At 38.9% G+C, this 10,409-nt stretch overlaps 1 long non-coding RNA gene across 1 annotated transcript; it reads right to left on the reverse strand.

Moving 5' to 3' along the window:
* Positions 1 to 7,270: 7,270 nt before the first annotated feature.
* Positions 7,271 to 9,909, reverse strand: LOC133318138 (uncharacterized). The gene is made up of 3 exons (XR_009752430.1): positions 9,553 to 9,909; positions 8,179 to 8,244; positions 7,271 to 7,461 (listed from the first exon to the last, which is right to left on the reverse strand). It is a non-coding gene; the product is annotated as an uncharacterized LOC133318138 (long non-coding RNA).
* Between the last annotated feature and the right edge of the window lie 500 nt (positions 9,910 to 10,409).

Below are 10,409 nucleotides of genomic sequence, written 5' to 3' on the forward strand. Positions count from 1 at the left end.
AAGGGACCCAAAGGTAGTGACTACTTGGTTGAGAGGTATGGATAAAATCTTCCAGGTTATGGAGTGTCAGGATCCCCAGAGGTTGTTGTATTCTGTTTATATGCATGAGGGAGATGCCCACGAGTGGTGGTACACTGCATCTCAGCCTTTCCTTATTCAAGGGGAAGAGATTACTTGGGCTTTATTTGAGAGACTGTTTCACGAGGAATACTTTCCCAGGGATGTCAGGGAAGCTAAACAGGGTGAGTTTGAAAAGTTGGTACAGGGTACCATGACTATTGATGCCTATGTGGCAAAGTTTAATGAATTGGTGAAATTTGCCAATTATGGGGGTGTGCTGTCGACCCCTGAGTTTCTTTCTGCTAAATTTCAGAGGGGTTTGAATGATAAAATTGCAAAGAGGATGTCTAATACTGCTGTGAGAAACTTTGCAGATCTTGTGACTCAGTGTAAACGGGTTGAAAGTGTTTATAATAGATATCCAAAATCTGGTTCTTCGAGGACATCTGCTCCTCCCGGCAATAATAACAGAGGTGGCTACCATCAAAACAATAATAGAGGTAGGGGGTTGCAGGTAATACAGCCCCCAGGTCATTTTAAAAGGGGTGGTGGTCAGAAAAGTGGGTATAATGAGAGAAATTCTGCTCCTCGTTGTGATAAGTGCAAGAAGTTTCATCAAGGGCCTTGTACTGTTACTCAAGTTACTTGTTACAGGTGTGGTAAGGTTGGGCATTATTCCTACAATTGTCTTAATAATACTGGGCAGGCTGCGAATCTGCAGACCTTGCCATCTGCACCTACAGTTGGGCGTGTTTATACTACTAATGCACAGCAGACGGCGAAGGCGACGAATTTGGTAAAAGGTACAATTTTCATTTCTAATATTGATTTATCTGTTTTATTTGATTCTGGAGCTACGCACTCGTTCGTGGCGGAATATGTGGCTAAGGGGTTGGGATTAAAAGTATCACGGATGATTCCCCCTATGCGTATTACTACGGCTACAGGAGAGGTTAGTGATTCCTCCTTCATTTGCAAAGAGGTCGGGTTTGTCTACGAAGGCAGGGTTTACACGATTGATTTAATTATATTGCCCCTGGCCTCTGTTAATTTGATATTAGGCATGGATTGGTTATCTCAAAACTGTGCAATGATTGATTGTTGTGGCAAGAGGTTGATTTTATCTCATGAGAAGCCCTCGGTTACTCCGTCTCATTTTTTATCTATGTGCAATGCTGTTAAAGCCTTGAAGGCTGGGGATCAGGGTTACATTTTCTTGGGTGGTCTAGTGGGTGGCAAGGAGATTGAAATTTCTACGATTCCGGTGGTTAATGAGTTTGCGGATGTATTCCCTGATGAGATAGCGGAATTCCCACCTGAGAGAGAGATTGAATTTTCTATTGAATTGTTGCCCGGTGTGGGGCCTATTTCATTGGCTCCATACCGGATGGCGCCACTTGAGTTAGCTGAGTTGAAGAAACATATTGAGGAACTGTCTGCAAAGGATTTTATTAGGCCGAGTGTGTCCCTGTGGGGAGCACCGGTGATTTTTGTGAAAAAGAAGGATGGAAGCATGAGACTGTGTACTGATTACCGGAAATTGAATAAAGTTACGGTTAAGAACAGGTACCTATTGCCGCGCATTGATGACTTATTGGATCAGTTGAGGGGTGCCTGCGTGTTTTCAAAGATTGATCTCCGGTCCGGATACCATCAGATTCGGATTAGGCCGGAGGATGTGCCTAAAACGGCCTTTCGTTCTAGATATGGACACTACGAGTATCAGGTGATTCCATTTGGGCTTACAAATGCCCCGGCAGTGTTCATGGACTACATGAATCGTATTTTTAAACCATATTTGGATCAGTTTGTGATTGTGTTCATCGACGACATTTTGATTTACTCTAAGAGCAGAGAAGAGCATAGTGAGCATTTGAGGACTGTGTTACAGGTGTTAAAGGATAAAAAGTTGTATGTGAAGCCATCAAAGTGTGAATTCTAGTTATCTGAGATACAATTTCTGGGGCATGTTATTTCTGAGAGGGGTGTTGCTGTTGATCCAAATAAAATTGATGCTGTTATGTACTGGGAACGACCAAAAACTGTTACTGAAATCCGCAGTTTTCTGGGTCTTGCTGGATATTATCGGAGGTTTATTGAGGGGTTTTCTACAATAGTACTGCCATTGACCCGATTGACACGAAAAGATGCTCCTTTTGTGTGGACTCAGGAATGAGAGAGTTGTTTTCTGAGCCTTAAAGAGAAATTGACTACTGCTCCTGTGTTGACCCTCCCCGATCCGGAAAGTGAGTTTGAATTATACTGTGATGCTTCCAAGAAAGGTTTGGGGTGTGTGTTGATGCAAGAAAGGAGAGTTGTTGCTTATGCTTCGAGGCAGTTGAGGCCTCATGAAGAGAATTATCCGACACACGATTTGGAGCTTGCTGCTATAGTATTTGCCTTGAAAATTTGGAGGCATTTTCTGTATGGGATGAAATTTGCTATGTTCAGTGATCACAAGAGTCTAAAGTATTTGTTTGATCAGAAAAAGCTGAACATGAGACAACGGAGGTGGGTTGAATTTCTAAAAGATTATGATTTTGAGTTAAAATACCATCCGGGTAAGGCTAATGTGGTAGCGGATGCATTGAGTAGGAAGTCTGTCAGCGTGTCCCAGTTGATGTTATGGGATAATGAATTAATTGAGAAATTCCGTGACTTGAAGCTGACAGATGTCTTTATTGGGAGTGTGGATGAATTCTGGACTACACGGGTTGCAGATGGGTTGCATGAGAGCTGTCGGGTGGAAAATAAATTATATGAGAAGATTAAAGAAACACAGGTACAGAACGACAGTGTCAAGTATTTGAAAGGGCAGAGTGGAATATCTGTGAATGAGTAGGGATTGTTAATGTATCAAGGCAGAATTGTAGTGCGCAAGGAGTTAGCAGGAGAGGTAATGGTTGAGGTCCATAAGGGTCGATTTGCTGTACACCCGGGTGCCACAAAAATGTATCAAGATCTGAAAATTAAGTTCTGGTGGCCTGGGATGAAGAAGGATGTGGCTGAATATGTGTCAAAGTGCTTGATTTGTCAGAAGGTTAAAATAGAACATCAGAAACCGGCAGGGTTACTTCAGCCATTAGACATACCAGATTGGAAATGGGAGAGCATCTCTATGGATTTTGTTGTTGGTTTGCCTCGGACTCAGGCTGGTCATGATTCGATTTGGGTTATAATGGACAAACTTACGAAGTCTGCACATTTTCTTCCAATGCGAGTGGACTTTTCTACTGAGAAATTGGCAAAGTTATATGTGAAAGAGATTGTAAGGCTCCACGGAATACCGGTTAGCATTGTGAGTGACCGGGATCCGAAGTTTACTTCTCGTTTTTGGGGAGCCTTGCAGCAGGCTTTTGGCACTCAGCTTCGGCTGAGCACTGCGTATCACCCGCAGACTGATAGTCAGACTGAGAGGACCATACAGACACTCGAGGATATGTTGAGAGCTTGTATACTAGAGCAGGGCACTGCTTGGGACAGATATTTATCACTAGTAGAATTCTCTTATAATAACAGTTTTCACTCCAGTCTAGGCATGACACCGTATGAGGCATTGTATGGGCGTAGATGTCGTACTCCTACTTGTTGGACAGAGGTAGGCGATAAAGAGAGGTTTGGGCCGGATTTTGTGCAAGAAACTACAGCACAGATTGAAATGATCAGAGAAAAACTTAAACAGGCACAGAATCGGCAGAAAAGTTACTATGATAATAGACACAGACCGCTGGAATTTGAAGAAGGTGATCATGTGTTTGTATAGTTATCTCCAGTTACCGGTGTTGGACGTGCATTGCGCGTGAGGAAGCTGAGTCCTCGCTTTATTGGGCCGTATCAGGTAATGAAAAGAGTAGAACCAGTGGCCTATCAGCTTGCCTTACCCCCACAGTTGTCAAATCTGCACGATGTTTTCCATGTATCGCAGCTACGGCGTTATATTCCGGATGAATCACATGTGGTGATACCGGACGACATTGAAATCAGAGAGAATTTGATGGTTCCTATAGGTCCTAGTGAGGTCCTTGACCGTAGTGAAAAGAAGCTTAGAAGCAAAGTGATTCCAATGCTTAAAGTTCAATGGGAAGGACGTACGCCTGAGGAGGCTACTTGGGAGCGGGAGGATGAGATTATCCGGCTATATCCTGAGTTAGCGGACAGGTATGATTTAATTTTGCGGACAAAATTGTAAAACGTTGGGGAGAATATAACACCTCACAATTTTAAATCAAGTAATTAAAATATTAAGTGAGCAATCAAGTGATGGATTAGTGAAAATCCTAAAGATTAGGCCAAAATACAAAGAAAGGACAAAACGGTAATTAGCCAACACGCAACCCTAGGAAGATAAAAATTGAGTAGAAGGTCTCAGATGATAAAAATAACCCTAGAAATGGGTTCAGAACGAAAAATTGAGTGGATAGGCAAGTTTCAGAAAAATCAGTGAATAGTGTTTTTCGCGGGTAAAAATACCGTGTTACGATTGCACCGTAAAACGTGCCAGTTGAATTTTGAGCTCTAGGTTTCAAATATGAGTTACAAATGGTCTAATGATTTAGGAAATATGATTGTTGATAAAATTTGATGAAAGTAAGTCATTTTGGGGAAGCGTGCCAACGGCGCGCTCGATAGCTTAAAAACAGTGTTTTCTCCGAACGAAAGGAGGACTCCAAATTCATCTGATCAAGCCTAATTAAAGTGGAATAGTTAATGTTAAAATTTAGAGTTTCTAAATAGGCTTTAAATTTACGGACGTTTAGTGAGAGTTTTGACGCGTTTTGAATCGCGTGAGGTGGCGTGGGACCCACCCCACTTGAAAGTCACTTAAACATCTCATCACTCCACTATTCATCATCACCCTCACTTCCTTCTCTCTCCCCAAACCCGAGTTTCAGCCCCTCCCCCTTCATCTTTATGCAAATTTTTCTTCTCTCCATTAATCACTCATTTCTTCACCAAATTCAACAAAGTTTGTGTTGAAATTTGTTGGAGGGAACCTTCTAAACCCATTGGTACCACTCTTGAGCCTTGAAATCGTGTGTGTGAGGAGATCCTTCCCATTTTCAGCCGCGACTTGGAGGAGAAATTTTGTGTTCATGGAGTTTTGGAATGCTCCAATGGTGGAGTATGTGTAGGAGGAGCCCATTGTCTAGCATCTGAGTGAGTTGTTACACCTTTTCATTGGTTGATTCTTGTGATTGAGTTTTGAAAACCTAAAGCTTTGAATTGATGAATTGTGATGTTAGAGAGCTCAATTTGAAAATGTGTATTAGATGATAATGTGTTAGAATGATGTATTAAAGCTAGAAATGCGATGAAATTTATTGGTAGAAAAATTTGATGATCATGACTTTGGACTTGTGAATTTTGGTGTTGAGACTTTGTTTGATGAATTGTGGCATGATGGTATGTAGTTATAATAGGTTGTGTGAAGGTTGGAGTGATTAAAATTGAATGGAAATTCCTTGGAATGTCATAGGGCAAAATTCGAACCTTTGAGGAAAAATTGAGGAATTGATGTTGAAAAATGATTTGGATGATGATTGGTGTAGTTATATGGTACTTAGATGGGTTGTGTTGTGGTTGGAAAGTGTTTGAATCAATGGGAAAAATGAATTGTGTTTAGAGACCTAAATGAGCCTAGAGTGAAATATTTCGCAAAACGATGCGTAAATGTCGTAAAACGGAAAAACGACGATTGAACTAGCCTCTAAGCAACCGAAGGAGGTGTTATAAAATGAGAAAGAAAATTTAGAAAAATAAATCCCCAAATAACACCTATATGGGCGAACCTTCAAGGAGAAAAGGGGGGATTTTGCGATTTTCGTGTTCTGATGTAATCCGATGCGAAAATGAGGAAACGACACTTGAATTGGCCTATTGACAACCTAATGAGGCGTAACAAAATGAGAAAGAAAATTTAGAAAAATAAATCTCAATTTAACACTTGAATGGCCGAACCATCAAGGGAGGATAGGGAGGATTTTGTGATTTTGCGTTTTGGATGCTATTTGACGCGTACTGATGGATGTACGTAATTGTATAGGTTGTCGTACGTTGACTTGAATCCCAAAACTTGAATCTGGGAGTTGCCCTTGGTCCTGGACCAAGTGGATTGAGGTATGTAATTGGTTCAATGCATGTATAATTGTAAACTAGCATGTATTGTTTGAATTATAAGTGATTGGGAATGTCCTCTGTGTAGGCATTCTGTTGTGTACCAAGTTGAGGGATAAGCTGAGCGTATGATAGCTTGCTAAAAAGGGAATTAAGTAAGACAAAGATATAATCCGAGAAGAAGGTTTGGTTGGGAGCGGTGTGGTCGCAGAAAAATTAAGAGTGAAACATGTCCGAATAGGTAAAAACGTAAAGTTTGGAAATTGGCTAAGTGGGTTTATGGGAACCCCTTAGTAACTTATAATAAGTAATGTAAGTTATAAAAATAGTTTAAATAAGTCTTCCGCAAGAGTTTACGGTTACGGTCACAGTTTTTAATTATTACGTCTTTTTATGTTTTAAATGCTCGCGTAATAATCGGAAAAAGTTTATTCGCATTTTTATAAACGAACTGTTGTGATTGTAACTACGCTTAATATCATAATTAATGTTAACAATACCGGTGTTCAACGGGCTGTTACACTTGTAGGCCTCCAAGAGAGTTATTTGCTAAGCGGATTAGAGTTCTTTAATAGTATTTTAGAGACTGAAAAAAATTGCTTTTACATTGCCAATTAAAACTAAAGAAGGGATCTGGTTAATTACAAAAATCAGAGTACGCAAAATTTCTTAAATTTACTAAAAATATAAATTTCCTGGTAGACCTTGTTGTCTTTAAAAATTCGTATAAAATCCAGTTCAACGATTAAAAAAAATATTCTTTGTAATCTGAAAACTAGACATCTGGGGCTTCACGTTCATATTAAATAATAGTGAATTGGAGTTCGTTTGCCCCTCGAAAAATAACTCGCAAAATAAAAGATAAAATAGTGAAAATATCACGAACGTCCTGGCTGGTAAAATTCATAATAAATAGAGCTTTCAGAATTTCTTTGCAAGGTTTATATATAATGAAACTAGACACCTGGGGCTACGCGTGCATATAAATTATAAGAAAATCGGAGGTCCGTAGCCCCAGTAGGACAACTTACAAAGTGCTCGCAAAGACTTTTCAAAACTCAGCATTTAGATAACATGTCAAAATCCTTTTCGCAAACGTTTCAACATCTGTTTCCAAAATACTTGCTGGTCATAAAATCATAATGCAATAATAAAATCATAGTTCACAGTAATAAAAGCTTCTCAATTTCATACAGTCATCCATAAAATATCACATCAATAGCAGCATGCCCAAAACAGTAGAAGCCAACAACAAATATCCAAGTCCTCAAAAGCTTTTAAGTCCTCCTGCCATTTTGTAAAAATAGCAGCCCCAAAGGGGTGAGAAAAATCCCAGTATTGTGGCAGAAAATCCAATATTGCAACAATATTAATTTAAATCCAGAATTTCCAACATTGTCACATCATCGAATAAATTCTGAACCGATATTATTTATCATCAGAGTGCGTATATAACGCCAGAATACTAATCAAGTGCGTATATAACGCCAAGTACTAAACAGAGCGCGTAAATAACGCCAGAACGCATGTCCATAGCACTAAGGTGCACATGCTACCAGAACTCCAAGTGATATTCTTTTAGGCTCACAGAACTGAATATCCAAGGAACCTATGCGCACGGAGCCAGGGTGCTCTTGCCGGGTACCTTCGACATGCCTAGATGATGCGTGCTCAAACGTATGCTTATTAGTTTCATAATATATTTCTGTTTCCAAAACTGTATGTAGATGGATGCATGAGATGCTATGTTTTGCTTCACACACACATGATAAGATGCAAAGTTATGATATTCATGCTCCTCATCATCAGTCATAGTTCACATGGACTATGCATCATACTTTCAAATAGCATGTGTATACAAAGCAGAATCTTCCTCAAGTCATATTCAAATCAGATTTCACATGCCTTCAAACAGAATCTTGTTACGGAACTATGAGAACAACAAATCAAAAATTCCATAATCTAAACTAATAGTCACAATAGGTTTAACCACCTAACACTTACCTCAAGTCTTTAACATTCTCTTTTTAAACATCACCAATCAGCCCTCACAATTAGAGTTTAGCACACCTAACAAACATATGTACCAAGTCAGAATTTATCACAAGTATTTCCTATGAAATGCCTAGCTTTCCCATTCTCCCAAGTCCTTGATTTGTGATCAGTTTCCAGGTCTATATACTAAGCGAATTTTCTGCCATTATATTAATTTAATTATTTTAACCTTGAGCTTATTTCTACCAATAAATAATAAGTAACATAATTTAATATCTTTCATGCATGTAGGTTCGGTTTCATGCTTTCTACCTCAATTATATTTCTACCTTAAGTTGTCCTACCAATTGTTGTCAAATAACAAAATATTTCAATTACCTATACATGCATATTCGGATTTGACTAACAATTAGAGCCCTATTATCATTCACATGTTAATTCATATAAGGTGTAAGGTGCGCAAAAGGGCTTAAAGCACACTGCCTATGTAGACCGTTAACAAAATTCAAAGATTCTAACTGAGTTATCATACTTCCAGGTCGATAGCTTGCTGCCCTTAATTTATTCTAGCAATTTCTCTTAATTGACATCATCTCAAGGTCCATAGGTATACTGATTTGGTTTCTAAGCCCTTAAATAGGTGCTCACTCTTTTTCCTACACCACTTCTAATCACGTCATTTAGGCATGAAGAAAAGAAAAAAAATAAATTCTACATGCTGTCTCCAAAACTTTAACACTTGCAAACACTTAATTAATCTTCCCAATTCACGATACACTCCATCAAGAATTAATGAAAGCCATTTCTAAACTCCTAGGACAGTTTAAACAAAACAGAATAAGGCCAAAGGAATTTCTAAAATAATACATCTGCTTAACCAACCAAAGAAGACCGAACACCTAAGGGCAATTAAAGTTGGATATGTGACTCATTCTTACATGCAGGCTCACGGTTCTCCAGCTGTCCATAGGCAGAAACAGATAATAACATGACACAAGATGCTTCTCTTAATTTACATGCAAAGGCCGATCAAAAAGAATAGCATAGAAGGGACAAAATTACATTCTTTTTTTTTCTTTAATTGTTCTCACTGAATTCAAAACATACGGGCTGTATATTTTATAAAAAGAATGGTCCAATTTACGTTGCTACCTCACCAATTTCAGCTTTAGATTTAAATATATCTACACCTCAATTCCAAGGGTGGTTCAGAGAGCAGAAATCAAAACCAGAGAAATCACTAAAATAAATTATTCCCTTAATTAACATGATAGGAGAGCGACTCACTCAAGGCAGTGCCATGTTCAAGAAAATGGAGAGCCTACTCAGAAACCGGTCCAAGGAGAAAAAAAGCAAGGAGACAGCAAACAAAATATACAATACCTCCTTGGGATTGACCCACGGTCGAACAAGGGAAAGAAGACGGTTGATGATTTCACGATGTACTCCCTTTGGCTGCTGCATCCTGCCGAAACAATGAGGAAGAGAAAGGAAGAGGCTTGATGGGTGTTTCGTCCCTAGGAACTCGCGGCTAAGAGTGGGGATGAAGGAGAAGGACATGCAACTAAGATTGTGTATTCTTCATGGTGTCTTGTTGTACTCACGGTTTTTGAAGGAGATGAGGGTCGAGTGTTGGGTCTTTGATTTACAAGATAATGTACACTCAGAGAGACTCCTACAATCAGCTCCTAAGGGAAAGGAGTAGAGGTAGCAAGCTGATTGATATGATGACAATGATTTGGATTCACTATGCTGCTGCTCCCTTCCAGCGCATAATTACGGAGTAACAGAGTGCAGAATTTTTTGACCAATAAAATCTCATGCATGCTGACCATAATATTTTCATTGGGATAAAACTTAATAATGCTAATTATGGTTACCTAAGGATGCAAGGAACCATGAGATTTAGATGAGATAACAAGCCAATCAGGATCAAGCCATGCGCATGAAGGGATAAGGGTATCATGATGAGGATGTTCTTCAGGTAGGGATTTTAGACCAAAAGAAAATGATCATAATATGTTACGATTAAATTAATCTCATCCTACTATTTAATATTTCATATAACTATAAAGATGTCAACTAAGGTTCTTTTATAAGCTCTGACCAAATTATACCCCCTCTAATTAATCACTAAAGGTTTTGTTCATGAAACTAAAATAAATCACATACTTATATTTAATATTAAAAATTCAGAATTATTCCTTCTCATTCCTAATAGCATGCATGCTCACAAATTA

Source organism: Gastrolobium bilobum, unplaced genomic scaffold (genome assembly GCF_033153095.1).
Source record: "Gastrolobium bilobum isolate Gb01-03AN ecotype WA unplaced genomic scaffold, APGP_CSIRO_Gbil_v1 utg71733, whole genome shotgun sequence".
NCBI lineage: Eukaryota > Viridiplantae > Streptophyta > Magnoliopsida > Fabales > Fabaceae > Gastrolobium > Gastrolobium bilobum.